Source organism: Mauremys mutica, chromosome 6 (assembly GCF_020497125.1).
Source record: "Mauremys mutica isolate MM-2020 ecotype Southern chromosome 6, ASM2049712v1, whole genome shotgun sequence".
In the NCBI taxonomy this organism is placed as follows: Eukaryota; Metazoa; Chordata; order Testudines; family Geoemydidae; genus Mauremys; species Mauremys mutica.
The window spans coordinates 18,299,920-18,320,182 of record NC_059077.1 but is presented as its reverse complement, the minus strand read 5'-3'; positions in this window follow the sequence as shown (position 1 = coordinate 18,320,182).

The window sequence follows — 20,263 nt, the reverse complement described above, 5'->3', positions numbered from 1 at the left end:
AGATCAGACTCCAGGCGGAGTGACTGGCCTCGTTTGGGACACAGCCACCATTCTGCTCTGTCCTTGTTACCTGGAAGCGAACATTCAGTATCCAGTCCTGGTTCAGAGTGAGGTTCCCTCACGGCGGGACAAGCTCCAGTATTGGTGGTATCAGCTACATTGTTGGCACTGAAACCGGCCCCGTGGCTGGCACTGAGATACCCATGGAACCCGTGGGGTTCACACTGCCCTCCCAGGTCACTCACTTGCTGTCCAGGGCCTCAGAGAGACCAGCTGCCTCTCTCTCACGCCCTGCTCTGGTGCACGACGCCTCAGGCACAAGGACCGCACAGGTCCAAGAGGAAGCAGGGTACCAAGCCTCTGGGCCACCAATGGTAATGGAGGACCCTACGGCACCGGCATTCTCCTTGTCATCACCAGACGAGGCTAGAACGGGACCCCCCTCCACCCCCAGTTCCTCCAGATGACACTAAAGTACACCAGAAACTACTGAAGAGGGTTGCTGTCAACCTGGGTCTTCAGGTGGAGGAGCTAGAGGAGCCCTCAGACTCTCTCTTCGATGTCCTCTGCTCCACAGCACTGGCCAGGTTGGCTCTGCCCCTTCATGATGGGGTCTCTAAGATCACTAATGCCCTTTGGCAAACTTCTTCCTCCCTGCCACCTATATCCAAGAGGCTGAGCACAAGTACTTTGTGCCATCCAAAGGCCATGAGTACCTGTATATGCACTCTGTTCCCAACTCCCTAGTGGTAGAAGCGGTTAACCACAGGAAGCGACAAGGTCAACCTGGGGCTACCCCTAAGAATAAAGACCCAAGAGGCTAGACTTGTTTGGGCATAAGGTTTATTCGTCCTCTAGTTTCCAGCTGAGGGTGGCCAACCCTCAGGCCCTCCTGGAACGCTATGATTTTAACGTGTGGCAAGCTATGGCCAAGTTTGAGGGCTCCCTTAGAATCATAGAATCATAGAATCTCAGGGTTGGAAGGGACCTCAGGAGGTCATCTAGTCCAACCCCTTGCTCAAAGCAGGACCAAACCCAAATAAATCATCCCAGCCAGGGCTTTGTCAAGCCTGACCTTAAAAACCTCTAAGGAAGGAGATTCCACCACCTCCCTAGGTAACCCATTCCAGTTCTTCACCACCCTACTAGTGAAAAAGTTTTTCCTAATGTCCAACCTAAACCTCCCCCTCTGCAACTTGAGACCATTACTCCTTGTTCTGTCATCTTCTACCACTGAGAACAGTCTAGATCCATCCTCTTTGGAACCCCCTTTCAGGTAGTTGAACGCAGCTATCAAATCCCCCCTCATTCTTCTCTTCTGCAGGCTAAACAATCCCAGTTCCCTCAGCCTCTCCTCATAAGTCATGTGCTCCAGCCCCCTAATCATTTTTGTTGCCCTCCGCTGGACTCTCTCCAATTTATCCACATCCTTCTTGTATTGTGGGGCCCAAAACTGGACACAGTACTCCAAATGAGGCCTCACCAGTGCTGAATAGAGGGGAATGATCACATCCCTCGATCTGCTGGAAATGCCCCTACTTATACAACCCAAAATGCCATTAGCCTTCTTGGCAACTGTTATATCCTTGGGGCAACCGGTGTAGGAAGCAATCACTTGAGGCCAGAGAGCAGGCAGCTAACCAAAACCTCCATTTTATTTACAGATATACAGAGAGCTCACTCAGCCGGTTGAAACCGGCTGAGCTAACCCATAATAATCTAACTCAGTTGCCATAGCAACAAAAACCATGACAACCAAATACACAACATATTCCTCCCCCCCTAATAAGAACATCCCCTAAATAAAACACACACTAAACTAGAGAAGGAGGGTAGACTGCCTCCATTCCCGGCTAAACCCTGGGGATTATTTTGCCCCATAACCGTGGGTTCGCCCTAGCTAAAGATCCAGCCGATGAGGAGGCCTTCTGTCTCTAGGTGGATTACGGCGAACTTCTGGTGTTATTGCACCCGAAAGCACTAGGGGCTCAGGGTCCGCAGCACGAACAGGTGAGGAGGTGGTATCAGCTCGTGCTGGGCAAAGGGGTATCTCAGCCGCCAGCAGTAATGGAGGAGAACAGTCAGAAACAGGTGACTCGTGATTCGGTCCCTCACCAGAAGAGGTGAAGTCAGACCCCTCAACTGCAGATGGGTCCTGAGGACTGGCATGACCTGGCAACAGCTGATCTACATGTCGCCGCCAGGTAAGATTCTCTGCAGTCCGGACTGTGTAGGAAACAGGTCCTGTTTGAGTGATGACTGTGGCCGGAACCCATTTAGCTCTGGAAGTATAATTCCGAGCCAAAACTGGCTGTCCCGGGCTAAAGGTTCGGTCTTTTGCTCTGGGTGCCCTTCTGATGACTTGATATTGCTGCTGATGTTGCACAATTTGTCGGGGTTCAGAAGGTTTCAGCAGATCAAAGCAAGTGCGCAGCTGTCGTCCCATCATTAGAAAGGCCGGAGATGCGTGGGTCGTAGCATGAGGTGTGTTTCTGTAGGAAAGTAAAAAGGTATCCAGACGCTTTTGAATGGAGTGTTGTCCCCTTGCTGATTTCAAAGCGTTTTTCATTGTCTGCACAAATCTTTCAGCTAATCCGTTGGTGGACGGATGATATGGTGCTGACGTGATGTGGTGTATCCCATTTGCCTTCATAAAATTTTGAAACTCCTGAGAAATGAACTGCGGTCCGTTGTCGCTCACAAGTTGTTCTGGCAGACCAAAACGACTAAAGAGTCCTCGTAGTTTTTGGATAGTACTCTCTGCAGAAGTGGACTGCATTATAGAGACTTCTGGCCATTTAGAATGGGCATCTATTGCCACCAAGAACATGCTTCCTTCAAGGGGGCCAGCAAAGTCAACGTGAATACGTTGCCACGGGTTTTCAGGCCAGTCCCATGGGTGTAGGGGTGCCCACTGGGGTGCATTCCTCACACCCTGACATGACATACAAGCTTTTGCCTTCTCTTCAATAGCGCTGTCCAGTCCAGGCCACCAAAAATAGCTTCGTGCAATTTCCTTCATGCGCACTATTCCACAGTGACCGGAATGTAGCTGTTCTAACATCTGTGATCTCAGTGGTGGTGGAATAATGACACGTCTCCCCCACAACAAACAACCAGATTGGACCGATAACTCCGTCCGCTTGGACATGTAGGGAACAAGGTCGGATGAGACCGGAGAGGTTTGTCGAGATTTTCCATGCATCACCAGGTCCATAACGTGGGACAATTCTGGGTCAACGCGAGTTGCCTTCTTTATCTGAGTAGCAGTGATGGGTGTATTCTCTACCTGTTCAAAGTAGAAGATTTCCTTTTGGGCACTATCTTGGTGTTTGACCGGCAAAGGCAACCTTGAGAGGCCATCTGCATTGCCGTGCAGAGTGGATTTCCGATATTTGATTTCATATGTGTGTGCTGAAAGTAACAATGCCCAACGTTGCATACGACTAGCAGCTAATGGGGGAATGCCTGTGTAGGGTCCAAAAATTGATGTCAGAGGTCGATGGTCTGTGAGAAGAGTAAATTTTCGCCCAAACAGGTACTGATGAAACTTCCGAATTCCAAAAACAATTCCTAATGCCTCACGTTCGATTTGGGCGTAGTTAGTTTCTGCTTTGCTTAGAGTGCGTGAAGCAAAAGCAATAGGTCTCTCTTCTCCTGAAGGCATAATATGTGACACGACTGCTCCCACTCCATAAGGGGAGGCATCGCAGGCCAATTGCAGTGGTAAGGATGGATCAAAGTGCGTTAGAACTTCAGAATTTAGCAATGCATCCTTAGCTTTGTTAAACGCAACATCACAGGCTTCAGTCCACTTCCAGGCCTTGTTCTGCCCAAGGAGCTCATGAAGTGGTTTTAGCAGTGTGGCTAACTGTGAGATGAACTTTCCATAATAGTTCAGGAGTCCTAGAAACGAGCGCAGCTGGCTTACATTTCGAGGTGGGGGAGCCTCCACAATAGCTTTAACTTTTGCAGGGGCCTTATGAAGACCTGCAGAATCAATGATGTGTCCCAAATATTCAACAGAGGGCTTGAAGAATTCACACTTGTCTTTGCGAACTCGTAGGCCATACTCTTCCAGTCTTTGTAGGGTAGCCTCTAAATTCTTTAAGTGATCCTCTTCATTTCTTCCAGTGACCAGGATATCATCCAGATAGCACTGAACTCCTGACAAGCCACACAAGATCTGGTCCATAGCCCTCTGGAACAGGGCGGGAGCAGATGTTATTCCGAAGGGTAGGCGACAGTATCGATAAAGCCCCTTATGAGTCACAATAGTCAACAGCTCTTGGGACTTTTCATCAACGTGCATCTGTAAATATGCTTGACTCAGATCAATCTTACTGAACTTTTGTCCCCCAGCCAGGCTTGCGAAGAGGTCATCGATGCGGGGAAGCGGGTATTGCTCTGCACACAACACTGGGTTGACAGTGACTTTAAAATCACCGCAAATCTGGAGAGAGCCATCTTTCTTCACGATTGGAATGATAGGAGTGGCCCATGAGCTATGGGTAACTGGTATTAGGACTCCATTGGTGACCAGACGCTCCAGGTTTGCTTCAACTTTTGGCCTGATGGCATATGGCACAGTTCGGGCTTTCAGATATTTTGGTGGACTGTCAGGTTTAATGTTCAATGTCACAGTGATTCCCTTCATACTTCCCAAATCATCTCCAAAAACAGCAGCATGTTTCCTTAGAATAGGGGTTAGACTGGTTTCTTCTTTAGTCATCCGGTGCACTTCTGCCCAGTTCAGTTGAATCTTCCCAAGCCAAGACCTACCCATTAAGGCTGGGTAGTCACCTCTCACCACAAACAGTGGCAATTTAGCCGCCTGTCCATTGAGCTCCACCTTAACATCAATAGTGCCCAACATGGGCACAGCTTCACCTGTATACGTCTTCAGAACAGTTTTTGTTGCCTTAAGCGGAAGATGCTGTAGCTTTTCCTTATACACAGTCTCAGGAACCAGCGAGACAGCTGCACCGGTGTCTAGTTCCATGCGTATAGGTTTGCCCTCCAATAAAGGGGTTACCCAGTATTCATGTGAGCCCGCTGCCAAAGACAAAACATGCAGTAGCACTTCCTCTTGTGAGGAGGTGTCACCTTGATCATCCTGGGTCTGCTCTAGGGTATGCAAGGTTCCTCTTTTTGTCGGCCAGACCACAGGCCTCTTTTTCTTTTGTTTACAGGCATACTCAATGTGTCCCTTTTTGCCACAGTGTCGACACACCAGGTCCTTACACCAGCATTCTGATGCCTGGTGACCCAGCTTACCACAGCGGTAACATTCTTGACTCTGCACCGTTTTGTGGGTCAGTTCTTGTGACACTTTTTGCACCCTAGGGGATGCACCGATGTATTGTGCCTCCCTTGTAGCCTGTTCCATGGAGACAGCAATATCAACAGCCTTCTGTAATGTAAGCTGAGCCTCTGTCAGTAGGCGCTTCCGTATAGCTTCACTGCAGAGGCCACACACTAACCTGTCACGCAGGGCATCATTTAACATCTCTTTAAATTCACAGTGTTCTGCTAGCTTTTTTAAAATGGCTACAAATTGTACAACTGTTTCATCTTCCTTTTGGTCTCTTTTGTGGAACCTATATCTTTCAGCAATTACCAGTGGTTTTGGGGAGAAATGAGACCCCAGGATTTCCACAATGTCACTGTAAGATTTAGTCTCAGGCTTAACAGGGTGCAGTAAGCTGTGTAGCAGAGAGTAGGTTTTAGCCCCTACAACAGTTAAGAATATTGGCACCTTCTTCGCTTCTGTAATGTCATTTGCAATACCAAAAAGCTGAAAACGCTCAGTATACACATGCCACTGCTCTGTATTCTCATCAAAAGGCTCCAGGGGCCTGGTCAGAGTAGCCATGATTTTTAGTTTCACTTTCACAGTCAGTGCAAACAAGCAGCTTTTTTTGTTTGTTTGTTCTTTACCTTAACTTCTACTTCCTTCTGTTACTGGAGCAGCACCGAGTCTCACCCTCGTCGCCAGTGTTATATCCTTGGGGCAACCGGTGTAGGAAGCAATCACTTGAGGCCAGAGAGCAGGCAGCTAACCAAAACCTCCATTTTATTTACAGATATACAGAGAGCTCACTCAGCCGGTTGAAACCGGCTGAGCTAACCCATAATAATCTAACTCAGTTGCCATAGCAACAAAAACCATGACAACCAAATACACAACAGCAACAAGGGCACACTGTTGACTCATATTCAGCTTTTCGTCCACCGTAACCCCTAGGTCCTTTTCTGCAGAACTCCTGCCCAGCCATTCTGTCCCTAGTCTGTACCAGTGCATGGGATTCTTCCGTCCTAAGTGCAGGACTCTGCACTTGTCCTTGTTGAACCTCATCAGATTTCTTTTGGCCCAATCCTCTAATTTGTCTAGGTCCCTCTGTATCCTATCCCTACCCTCCAGCGTATCAACCACTCCTCCCAGTTTAGTGTCATCTGCAAACTTGCTAAGGGTGCAGTCCACACCATCCTCCAGATTGCTAATGAAGATATTGAACAAAACCGGCCCCAGCACTGACCCTTGGGGCACTCCACTTGATACCGGCTGCCAACTAGACATGGAACCATTGATCACTACCCGTTGAGCCCAACCATCTAGCCAGTTTTCTATCCACCTTACCATCCATTCATCCAGCCCATACTTCTTCCTGTGGCTTCTAGGAAGGAGTTCCGGGCTATTATGGAGAAGGGCATGACTGCAGCCAGGGAAATGCTCCAGGCGGCATTGGATACGGTGGACACTGCTACCAGAACCATGGCCTCAGCCATCGCCGTGCACCGGGCATCCTGGTTGCTGCTCTCTGGCTTGTCCACGCTGGCTCAGCCATTGATGCAAGTTCTTCCCTTCGATGGGCAATCTGTTTGCGGAATGGACAGACAATAAGGTCCATTGCCTAAAGGACTCCCGCACGACCCTTAAAACACTGAGCCTGTATGTTCCCGGCCCTGCCTGCAAGCGGTTTAAGGAGCTTCCCCATAAGAAATCCAGAGGCTACAAGCAGAGTCCTAGCCAACAGCCTTTGCAGGGCTCCCAATTTGCTAGACTGATGGAAAAACCTCTTCCATGGTTGTAGCAAGTGTCTCCGCTACAGCAGTGTAGTTGTAGCACTGCAACTGTGCCTCTGTAATGCTTGTAGTGTAGACATACCATTAGTGTCTTCACAGATGCAAAATAGCAGCAACAGAGAGGAGGTGTCAGAGGGGAAGGTAGGAGGTTTGATGAGGAGAAAGAAATAGGGGGAAAAGTGTTTTTTCAATAGTCCCAAGTGCCTTAGGAGTAGAAGAATGGAAAATCAGAAAACTGATTCTGAGAATTTGTGTGAGGAGCTCAGATGGCATGGTCATGAGCACAATATGAAACTGACTGAGAAATCAAGGTGCCCCCCTTCACCTTCTGGGGTAGCTTCCCTCATTGTGCAGAGGAGGACTGGTCCACCCCCTCATTCCTTTGAGAGCTTCCTATTTGGGGGAGTAACACACAGCTCACTCCCAGTCTTCAACCAGCAATTACTTTAAAATGCTATGTGGCTCACCTGCTCCTCCAGTTTCCTCAAAAGCTGCTGCTGACTGATTTCTAGGCCGCTCTGGCTCTCTACTCTGCCCCACTGCTGCCCTATTTGAATGTTTTTCCCTAGGACTTCTTCCATAGCATCATCTCCCCTAAATTCACTGTACATCTTGGAAGCCTCAGACTGGCTGGGATTTGAATTGCTCTGGGGCATCTATGACTCAGCATGCAGTCTTGGGTTTGAGTAACTAAGGATGTCCCAAAGTGATGAGTAATTGAAGAAAGGGACCCAATAAAGATGTCCGAGCTCCTGTGCCCTGCTCTCTACCTATCCAGGTAAATTGTAGGGGGATCATGAGGGCTTTTTGGTGGAGGAAGAAAGGAAAGGCATGGGAGAAGGCCAGAAAGGGGGTATATCTGGTGGGAGTGGGGGCAGAGTGGCATAGAATTAATTGACCAATATGAACCTGAAATTATATATTCAAGATTATGTGGGCAAAGACTTTTGCTGTGTGTTATTTTTGCCCAAACCAATTAGCTTATCCCCTGAACTCTGACAATATTCAATTATTTTTGTGAACAGGGATTTTAAGAGATGCGGAGGGGAGGGAAGGGAGTTGTCATTATTGTTCTGATTGTGTTTTGATGTAGAAACCAAAGGTTCCTCCCTGAGCCAGAACAGTTGTACAGAGTCAGAACCCCTGTCTTGCTCAGTAACTTAATGCACCTTCTCTATGTGAGATCAGAACAAGTGAGGAACAGCCATATTATCTGGCAGCCTGATCTGGACAAGGATAATCAAATTATTTGCTGCCTTTTGGACACGCTGCTGACTTACACGTACAAATACTGATGGACAAACATGTCTGAGAAGAGACTGAAAGTAAAAATGGGTCTCCTGCTTCAGCTTCCTTATAAACAGCACTGTGCAGCAGATGATTTACCTGCCTAGACCACTACTGTCCTCCTTTGTATCTATCTTAGGCATTTATATGGTCCCCATTACCATAATATCGGAAAACCTCACTATCTTTAATGTAATTATCCTTACTACCTCCGTGGGCGTAGGGAAGTTTTATTACTCCCAAGTTACGGATGTGATGTGAAAAAACAGGAATGGGAATGAAGGGCATAGGCAAAAGCTCTACAGTGAAACTTAAGAGACAGGGTAGTTTTAGAGATAATGGTCCACACAGGTACTTAGGTACCTAACGCCCACTGATTTCAGTGGGAGTTAGGCACCTAAATAGCTTTGAGTATTGGGGCCAATACTGGTTCCCTTATTCTCATGAAGCTTCTTGTGTGGTTTTAAAGAACATGACTATGATTCTTTAGCAATTAACGTGGCTCTGTCAGAGAAGAGCTAATGCAAACTTTGGTCTACAGTCTCTGAGCTTCTCACCTGTATGTCGCCCAGCTGATTTTATAATCTTAATCGAAAGACGGTGTGATCACACCTGTCAATCAGATTTAAAAGGGCCATTTGTGACTAAAACCAGTCATGATGGAATTCCATTTTCCTCAGTGGGAAAACAGCATAAATGTCATTCATTCATTCATTCATTCAGGGCAGCGGTCATCTTTCTCTGGAACCGCGTTGACAGCTGGCCAGTTTCTATTTGAAATAAACTGTATCTAAACGACACAGGTTGCTGATGGGCTGGATAACACCATAGCTCTGGCTGGCCATGCTTGTAAGTCTTTGATGTTTTTAATAAGGCATATTGGAACAATGGGAATCTGGGATACGAGACTCCGCCAGTTCTTTCCACATGTACAACTGTAATTGTTTCTAGTAATTACAGGAGAATAGAAAAATCATTAGAAATATCTGCACACTGTGTCATGTAAGTCTGTGAATTTGTCTGTGGCTGGGTTTGCTTCACCTCCTGAGGAATGGTTATGAATGGTTATTGACTTAGGTCAATGGATATTCCTGCTCTATACGCTGTGGGTAATTTGAATCTGCTGGGACTTCTCTGAAGCAGATGCCCTTCAAAGTAGGTCATTAGGGCTAAATTGGAGGGGAGAAAATATGGTGCTTCAGGAAAGATGATCATGTTACAGGGTGCACTTTCAGAAGAGCAACCTCCCTGTTGTGGACACAGGTTGCACTAACAAAATATGCATGCAGAGATCTGCACCCACCTTTCTACTGCAGAACAAAGGCTGAATTGTTGAGCCTCTAATTACTTGATTTTGCTCTGATCCTAAGCTGCTGTAAATCAGCATCTCACCATTGACTTCAGCTGAGCTAAGGTGATTCTCACCAGCTGAGGAGCTAGCCTTCCTGTGAGTGCAAATCAGGGAGGTGAAAGCATAAGTGCTCAAATTTCTTCCCTCTGTCAATTATTCAGCCTCACATTTTGCCGCCCCCTACAACTAGAGCATGAAGATAGTCAGCATGGTCAGGGGACTAGGAGTCAGGAGATCTGGGTTTTACTCCTAGCTCTTCCAGTGACCTGCTTTGTGACCTTAGGTAAGTCACTTTACCTCTCTATGCTTCTCTTGCACCTTCCACCAGTTTGTCTGTCTTATTTAGTTATGTTATAAGCTCTGCAGGGCAGGGCCACTTTCATACTACATATTTGTACGGGGCCTAGCAAAACAGGGTTCTGATCTTAGTTGAATGCTGCTGGACAACAAATAAACACCAAGCCTCAGTCCAGCTGAAAATATACCTCTACAATTTTATAGTAACAGGAATATCAAAATCCTTCTTTTCAAGCTTAAATAAATATGTAGTGAGCCAAATCCTGCCCTAATTAACCATACACCTTGTACAATTTCAGTACAGCTAAAAGCAGTAAATGTCAGGTGGAATTTAGCCCGCAGTTTCTAAGACTATCACAAATTCATAATATATCAATATAGGAAATTGTGTGGGTTGTTTGTTGTGTTTTTTTTTTAAATAAACCCCAGGAAACAAACAAACAAAACCCCTCAGTGAAATGTGGATGAAAGCCAACAGAAGACAAAATTCCATGGTGGATTAAAGATGCCATAGCCACACTTAGATACAAAGATTATGTGAAATTCCTGAATAATATGGAATAAAAGGGACTGAAAGATCATTAAAATTAATCAGAGATTAGCATAAACAAAATGCAAGACTGAGCCAGTGTTATCTGCTATCAATTGAACTTATTTTAGCAGAGAAATAAGACTAACAGATTTGTAGCGTAAAAATAAGGATAAATAAGATCTCTTAAACCTTTAAAGAGACACTTGTAAGTCCTTTTGTGATGTTCCCCGAAGATGAAATACTCAGTATTATGTGCTGAATGTCCCAAACAGCAAGGGTGAAATGGCTGAGTATTCAGAACACAGAAAATTTACATTAACTTCCCTCTCCCTCTTCATTTCAGCTCCCAGTCAGCCCTACCAGCCAATTCCTGCTCCTCTGGCACTCTCCAGCACTTGCTGCCTTTCTTGTGGTGGTTGATCACTTTCCTTTCCAGAAAAGGCCAGAGCCTGTAAATAGAAACATGCCAAAAAAAAAGTCCAAACGTGTGTGTGTGGGGAGGGGGAACTAACCAAACTTTTTAGAAACTCCAGCTCAGGATGAAGTAGGAGAAAGGATGGTGCCTCCTGTATCTAAACCAAACCCCTATATCCAGTCATTTTAATTGATTAAATGGTGGTGATGGGTTATATTGCAGAATGCTTTCATTATTAGTATTGTATCTGTGAAGAGCTGCCATATGTTGTGTTTGGGGCCGTTCTTACGCAGTGCTGACAGGTAGGTAGGGACAGGATTTAAGAGCCTGAAGATGGGGTCCCACTGAGCATGGTTGCTTGAGTACTGTCTACATGGTACAGCAAGGGAGTGATTCTGCTGGAGCAGTGTATTCATCACTAGGCCTTGGGTAGGAAACAGTTTTCCCATCCTGTGAAAAATTTTGGAATATAAAACATTTCCCCATTCTGCACTGGGATGAAACTGAGACCTTTGGAAGTTTTTGAGAGAGAGGGGGCTACCCCCCCCAGAACACCCCATAGTTTAGCTGGTTGTCAGGGCACTCACCTGGGATGTGGGATGCTGAGGTGCAAGCCCCTAGTCTGAATCATGGGAGACCCACACTTCAATCACTGCTCTGCATATCCCAGGTGAGTGGCCTAATCTCTGGGACATTGGTTAATCTGGGGGTCTTTCTCTTGCTCTCATTTTGGAAACAGCCACACAACTGCTTCATCTCAGCCAAAGGGAACGGATTCCTTTCCGGCCGCCAGCCCCACATTGAACTCCAAACTGCACTGCCTGATTATCCACCATAGACTGACACGGTTTCCCCTTATGTCCAAAAGAAGCCCATTGATACATGCAGGCAGCTGTTACTGTGGGGCGGGGAGAGCAGGGGGGAGCTGTAATATCTGCTTTCAACAATGCATATACTCCTGAGGGAATTCTGTGCCAAAAATTTAAAATTCTCTAAAATTCTTCATATTTTGTCAGTAAATAAACATGGAGGCTCCTGTATGGCAATGGGGAAGCACAAGCCACTGGCGGCGCACAGGTGGGAGATCACCCTCTATACCTGCCCCCGGACACTAGGGGTGCCAGATCTCCGGATTTTGACCAGAATACCCAACTGAAAAGGGACCACTGACCGGGCCATTAAAAGTCTGGTTAGTGTGGGGCTGGCAGGCTTCCTACCAGGCACCGTGTGGCTTCTGGGAAGTGGCCAGCATGTTCCTAGGAATAGGGGCAGACCTGGGGTTTCTGCATGCTGATCCCACCCTGAGTGTGAGCTCCACCGCTCCCATTGGCCAGGAACTGCAGCCAAAGGGAGCTGTGGGGGGCGGGGTGCCTGCAAGCAGAGGAAGGGCACAGCAAAGCCCCCTGGCTGTGCCTACGCTTAGGAGACAGAGGGACGTGTTGCTGCTTCCTGGTAGCTGCCTGCACCCCAACCCCCTGCCCATAGCCCCCTCCTATACCCCAAGTCCCTCATTCCTGACCTGCACCCCAACTCCCTGCCCTAGCCTGGAGCCCCCTCCCGCACCCTAAGCCTTTCAGTTCTGGCCCCATCCTTGAGCCCACATCCCCAGCTAGAGCCCTCATCCATTCCAGCACCCCAGCCCAGGGCCGGCTCCAGAGCCCAGCGGGGCAAGCACCCGCCTGGGGCGGCCCTTTCCCGGGGGGGCGGCAGGCTGGGCCAGCGGACCTGCCGCAGTCATGCCTGCGGGAGGTCCACCGGAGCCCCGGGACGACCGGACCTGCCGCAGGCATGACTGCGGAGGGGCGCTCGGCCCGCGGCTCCAGTGGACCTCCCGCAGGCATGACTGCGGGCGGTTCGCTGGTCCCGCGGCTCGGCTGGACCTCCCGCAGGCATGCCTGCGGCAGCTCAACCGGAGCCGCCGGACCAGCGAACCGCCCGCAGCTGCGGGAGGTCCAGCCGAGCCGCGCGACCAGCGGACCCTCCGCAGTCATGCCCGCAGGAGGTCCGCTGCTCCCGCTGCTCGGGGGCGCCTCCCGGGCATGACTGCTTGGGGCGGCCAAATTTGTAGAGCCGCCCCTGCCCCAGCCTGGTGAAAATGAGCAAGTGAGTGGGGGTGGGGTAGAGTGAGTGATGGAGGGAGGGAAGATGCATGGAGTGAGTGGGGGAGGGCTTGGAGAAGGGGTGGGGGCAGGGGCCTTGGGGAAGGGTGGGAGGCGGAGCAAGGGTGTTTGATTTTCTGCTGTTAGAAAGTTGGCAACCCTACTACACACATTCAGTGGTGAGCCTGCCTCTGATCCTGACACAGTGCAAGGGCTGGGCCTGTCCCAGACACACCCTCAGGCCCTCCCCTCCATGCCAGGTACAACAAGGTAGCAAGCAAGAGGGACAGAGTCTTGCATGCACACCCAGCTCTAGCCCCGATCCAGGTGTGGGGCAAGCAGGATCCAAGTGTGGAGGGTCTTGGTGTGGAGTGATCCAGGTGTGGGGTGAGAGGGTGTTTGTGTGCAGAACATTGAGTGTGAACAGCTCAGTAGAGGGTCTGGGGGGGGAATCTGGATACACAGGGGCTCATTGGGGGGGTCCAAGTGAAGGTGGTTGGGGCTTAGCAGAGGGGGTCTGGGTGTGGGGAGATAGAGCTCAGCAGGAGGGGTTTGAGTGTGAGGTGCTCAGAGGGGTGATCTGGGTGCTGGAGGGGTGGAGCTTGGTGGGGTATGGGTGCAGCTGGTTGAGGCTTATTGGGGTGGGGAGCTCATTGGGGTGGGGGCTAAGTGGGGGATGTCTGGGTGAAGGAGTGGGGGTCTGGATCTAGAATGGAGGGGCTTGGTAGGGTCTGGATGCTGTGAGGGTGGGGTTTGGGAGGGGGTCTGGGTACAGGGTTCTCCAGATGCAAGGGAGGTGGGGCTCTGTGAGGGGGCTCGGTGGGGGTTCTGGGTGCAGGAGGGCTCCAGATGCAGAGGGTGGGGCTCAGTGGGTTGTTTGGGTGTGGGGGCTTGGTGGGGAGAGATTATGGTTGCAGGAGGATGCTCATTCGGAAAGTATGGGTATGGGGGGGCACAGATGCACAGGGGTTGGGTGGAAGGGGAGAAGTTCCCCATATAGTGACCCATCTGCCTGTGGCTGAGGAGTGATGGGAAAAGGAATTGGGGGTGCAGAGCTTCCTGCAGCTGAGGGAGGTATCTGGGGGTGGGTCTGACACGGTCCCAACCATTCCTTGTAGGGGAAGAGCAAATCCCGTCCTCCCCTGTGCCAGCCCAGATGGACTAGCAGCTGAGCCCGGAGCAGAGTAGAAGCCACTATCTGGGGCTTCCTAAGCCACCAGCTGGGACATCCCCAGCCCCACTGCACACCCCTGCAGGATTTACTTCTCCACCGGTTGCTCTGGGAACCTGACATGATGTGCCTGCATTGCTGGGGAGGGGAATGTAACTGCTCTTGCGGCCTCTCTTTGCTTCCCCTCAGACAGTCATTTTTCCATAGGGAAGCAAAGAAATCTGCAGAGGACATGAATTCTGCATGGATGCAGTGGCAAAGAATTCCTCCAGGAGTAAGATATGGCTTTTATGCACTATAGTGCTGTCAATTATCCCATAGAAAGTATTATCACTGTAAAGGATATTACAAGCAGAGACATTAGAAGAGTGAAGTAATTTAAATACATAGGATCAATGGTTGCTGACAATGGTGCCCTCCTGAATCATGCTCAGCATTGTACCAAAGCTGCTTGGTGCAAATGCCAGGAGCTGACCCCAATTCTCTGTAATAAAAATGTCAAAGTTAAAACACAGAGTGTATAAAACTCTAATTTGACCCATTTGTACCGAGTAGAGACTTGGCCAGCCACAAGAAAAGAAATGATTATGTTCTCCACTATGGAAATGAAAATGTTGAGATGGTCAAATGGTTCGACGCTCTATGATAGGAAATGAAATGAGATTGTGAAAGACCTAATGCAGGTTGCCCCAGTTGAAAACTGGTTGAGGAAGGATAGGCTACGTGGGTATGGACACGTCCAGCAGAGACCCAAGAGTCATGTTGGTAGAATAGCCCTTGCAATGATCATGGATGGAAGACAACCAAGGGAAGGTCAAAGGCTCAGCATATGGACTGGATATCAGCAGACCTTAGGGAGAGCAATTTGCATGGCAATCATGAGTTTTGGAAGAAGACTACAAAAGTCACAAACTTCAAATACGGAAATGGCAAGAAAGAAGATGATGATATTTTGGAATGGATATTAAACCTTATGTACCAAGATTTAAACTGTTCTCTATTAGAGACCAGGATGAGACCTAATATGGGCTAGTTACCACACATCGGCTTACATCTTCTGAAGCATCTAGCTCTGAACCACAAATAGGCACCTGGGCTGAGTCATAATCCCACTCTACTTCCTTTACCTCTTCTGAGGGTACTTTCTAGAGTTCAGGGTTCCATCAGGGAGCAGAGGGTTTTTCCATTGACTTCATGAACTGTCTGTTTCTGGCTTTCCAATCAGGCTAACCACTCCTCTTCAGAGTATTGTCATTGTTTTCTGTACTTGGATGGGCCAGTTCCAGCTCCAGTTCTGGCAGACTAAGAGGTCCTTCCAGTCCCCTCACACTCTCTCTCTGGAGTCACAAGTTCTCCATTTTGGCAAGCACCAGTCAAATGCAAACAAGTTCACTAGATCTCCATAAAAGGCCAATGTCAATGACCTGACAACTTCATTTTCCCTTGACCAGGTTTCCTTATGCAGTCATCTGGCTGTCTCCTATGCTCCTTAAGTGGGGCAACCAACCATATCTCCATCCCAGTCTTTCTGTTAAGAGTAATGAAAGCTGTCTATGCCCCAGCTAGTTTCCCCAGCACTTATTGCTAAACTAGTCTATGCTTTCTAGCTGTTCCTTGGACTAAAACCCCAGTATGCCCCAATGCTGAACTGAAACCAGGACCAGGATAGTTATTTACCCAAAGATCTCCCTCTTAGGGCTAGTGTATCCTGATATAGTCAGGGTTGTCTGCAGTCTGTCACAGTTCAATGTAACGTTTTTCATGACCAATCTTTCCTAAATAAATAATCTAATTAGTTGTGAGCTATAGTTGCTGCCCCAGTACTAGTATAACTTCATATGTGATCTGAAGAAACTCTTCTAAGTGATGGGATATTAAAGAGCACCCATTTCTGAGTAAATGAGCAAATTGCATGTCTCTGACACACATCTGCATCTTTTATGGGAATATTCTCTTCCAGCTTGCACAGTTGATCTCTTATCTGCACTGTAGGGTTGAGAGCAGAGTTTCATTCTGAGGACGTCAAGATTTAAGTAAAGCATTCTTCATGCAGAAGGAACTTTTTATAACTCTTGAAACATGTTCATAAAGGGGACTCCTCTATTTCCCAGAGGATACACATCAGAGCGCCAACCCTTGGTCCTACTAAAGTATTGCATTGATTTTGGAGGTACAGGCTCCATATATCCTTTTAGCATCAAATTTGTTTTATTTTAGAATGCGTAGGCTTGGGTTTTTTGTTGTTGTTGCATGAGTGTATAATGCTAATGTGGCTTGCTGATAGAAATTATGAACCTTCAAGCTTCATGGATATTCAGTATTCTAATATTTCTACTGCTGCCCTTCAGTGTGGTAGCAAACCAGTTCAACAGCTCTTGCAGACTTGGTTGGGGGGCGGGGTTACGCATCCTTAGTATCTGGAAAATATCTGGCTGTGCTTTTGTATAGTGTCCTACAAATAAAGGTGTTGGGTACATCTGTTGCTTACTTCGGGTATTCTTTTAAGGCAATCAGATATTAGTGTGAGTTGACTCTTCCCTCCCCCCCCCCCCCGCTTCAGCATCTGTATACATGCTGATGCCATGCAGTTTTCAGAGAAGAATGGGCTAAATGTGAAATCTATGCATCTAAAGACTGCATTTAAACTCTGGGAGGGTCAATCAACCTCCCGAAAGTCTGGTATCAGGAAATGGAAAAATAGGGAAGACATCAACCTTGATTGCCCTTACTCAAAAATTTGCACCACTAGAAGCAAGATCTGAAATAAATAGGTTGTCTTGTCAGTAAATACAGTCCTAAGGTGCCAAGTATCAGAGGGGTAGCCATGTTAGTCTGGATCTGTAAAAGCAGCAAAGAGTCCTGTGGCACCTTATAGACTAACAGACGTATTGCAGCATGAGCTTTCATGGGTGAATACCCACTTCGTCGGATGCATGTAGTGGAAATTTCCAGGGGCAGGTGTGTGTGTGTGTGTATATATATATGCAAGCAAGAAGCAGGCTAGAGATAACGAGGTTGGTTCAATCAGGGAGGATGAGGCAGGTGAGGTGGTTGAGCCTTCTGGAGATTGATGGATACTGCATCTGGGTCAGAGAGTATTTGATAGTTTCCCCTGCAAACTGAAAAGAGGTCTAACAAGGATTGTTCTTCATAGAGTTAGTTCATAGCATTCAAGTTTGAACTATCTTGAAATATTCATAAATGGGGTGGAGTGGGGGAGAGAGAGAGAGAGAAGGTTCCTGGATGTATATCCAAGTCTTCTACAATCCCTGTCCCTCTCTTTCATTATGAAGGCTGGAGGACAGTCAAACTGGCTGCCAGTACACGTTCAAGCAGCCATGACCAATGATGACTTCAAAAGAGTCACTCCATTAGCCATTCCACAGCACATGGTGTTCCAGGCCCAGCCCTACCCTGGAACACCTCCTGCAACAATGACAGCCTTCATGGACTGAGGATTCCCTCCCTCAGCTGCCTCCTTAAGCTTTCTTTCAGTCCCCATGTGCCACTGCCTCTATTATGTGTAGATGTTCATATGAAAATCTTAGAGTGCATTTATTTTCTCTGCATCAGCCATCATACTCCTTGCTCTCTACTATGGACTTTTGTTGTGTACTTGTCACATTTTTTTTTCAGCTGCCTGGTTAAAAATGTGTTTTTGTTTTATTATTCCTCTCATACCCTGTGTTAAAATGTGTGCTATGTTTCAAAGCGCTCCTTGTGCAAGCAAATGTTAGAAATCTTTGATTCTCTGTGCAGTGAAATTCTCTGGAGCCATTGTAAGAAAATCCCCTAAGGCAGCTTTCCTGCCTTACAACACGGAGATCTGTATTGTATTAATAAAGACTGAAAAATCCCCTCCAGTTACATCCCTCCGTCTATGAGGTGTTTTTTTTTTAAGTATATTATTAAGAAGTCATACTTTAATTTAGGACCAAATGAAGCTATTACATGGAGAGGGCCACATTCTGATCTGACACCAGTTCAACCCCACAGGAATTCCACTGAATTGGAAGAGTTGCACCAATATACAACTGGAATAATTGAGACCAGAATCAGGCTCAGAATACAAAATAAATACCATGATATAATCAAAGCTGTATGCTGACCTTAGTTCATACGTTATTAATATCAATCTAACTAATTCTCAGACCAGAGAGTACATTTTGCTAGCCCCAAGATTCAGTCTGTCAAAAAATATACACACAAATAGTTTTCTTTCTTCCACGGATCCAATGTATTTAATTTTCTCAAAGTCTATTTAAAAAATTGCTGAAGAACTTTTGCAGCCAAAGAGGTGGGTTGATTAAGAGCAGAGAAGGGCCTCAGCTGTGAAGTTTGATTTGGAACCAGATCAGAACTTCCCAAAGCATTTGTCTCTGGTATTCCAGTTGAGGATCATTTCTAATTAGAAGTGATGGGTGAAGGTTAGGAGGTTTGATTCAGAGAAGCAACCCAAAGTCTGATGGCCTCTTTAAAGCTTTTCTGAACCTCTGGGGTCTCTACGTTGGGTGGGAAATCTCATGAGTCTTGTACTAGTTACTTCCTGTCTGGCCAGAAATACTGTGTGAAAGGCTGTTTTTAATGGTATTTCAGCACTTCTGCTTTTTGTCCTCCTTGGAATCCAGAAATGCAGAGGAATCTACAACAATTAAAACTAATAGGAAACAAACGATCTTTCCAAAATACCCATTGAGTTCAGTGGCAGTATTAGGTTTAACAAGAGGGGCAAGATTGGACCCAAAGTTAACAAAATCTCACCAAAGACTGTCTTGCATTTGATTTGAAATTGGAATGAATATCCCAGTCTGTTCTTTCTCTTTCTGTTCTCTATCCCTAGTGATTAGGCAAATCTCAGAGCTCTAACTTAAGGCTTGATCCTCATCTCATTTACAACACTATAAATAACTTCATTGAATTAGTGCATCATGGGAGAAAGCAGAATCATGTTTAGCAGGTTATAATGTCCTCTATATAATAAGGGACACGAAAACTCTTTAGAGAGGTGAACATTAGGAGCTCATGGGCCAGATCCTCCGGTTTGGTATAGTTACTCTGCACTAGATTGCTGGTGTGCTGTGGATGTGAACCAGGTCTAACCAGTCCACGCAAATCACCCCAGTGCAAGGCTGATCTTGTAGTTGTCTCGAACTGACACAATGCAACCTCCTTGCTGTCAGTAGTGAGGAAAAGACAGCATGATTCAAGAAAAGAGAATGGGGCTGGAATGCCCCTCTGCTGTACCAGGGCTATATATTTGGGCTATATATTTGGGCTATCTGTTGCTATTATGAGCTGGTCTGTTACAGTAGCTCTCGGGCAGTTCTAAACCCAGTGTAGAGAGGAAGGTATGTACAGAGAAGGTCCAGGATCAGGGCCATGCAACAGAGAACGTGAAGTCAGCCTTGTTCAGCACCCTTCAACTTAAACTCTGTTAATTTTGCCACACGTATGGATCAAGCGCTATATAGCTATTTGATAGTACTCTTAATGCCCTATCTTTCAATGAGCTTTAAACACATCAGTCTCCCTCACTCTCTGCCCCACCCCTCGCAGACTCTGAACTAGAAATTCTTCCGTGAGCAGGGGTTCTGTTACACCGAGATCCTTTCATCAGACTATGTGCCAATTAAATTGTAGACAGTTGCTGTTTTCAGGCAGGAATGAGCGATGTACACTTCCTGACGCTAAAGATAACAACTGTAAATCAAAACGAGATCTCCTTACATTAGCTACTTCCCTTTCAGCGGCTGCTCAAGACAATTGATTGCCCTAAGCAAAACTTTAATGCGCTGTCCCCCTCCTGCTCCTTAGAACCGAGGTTCTCAATTGGGGGTGTGGGTGCACGGGGGTTGGGGGGAAGAAACGCATCAGATTTGCAAGGCTTCCGATGGTTCAGTGATAATGGTAGAGGTCCGAGGGAGGGAGGCCAGTGCCAGGTTGCAGCACCACTCACTCAGGTTTGGCCTGGCTACCCTTCATCAGGGGGGTGAGGGGAAGGTGTATGGCTGGACCCAGTCTGAGT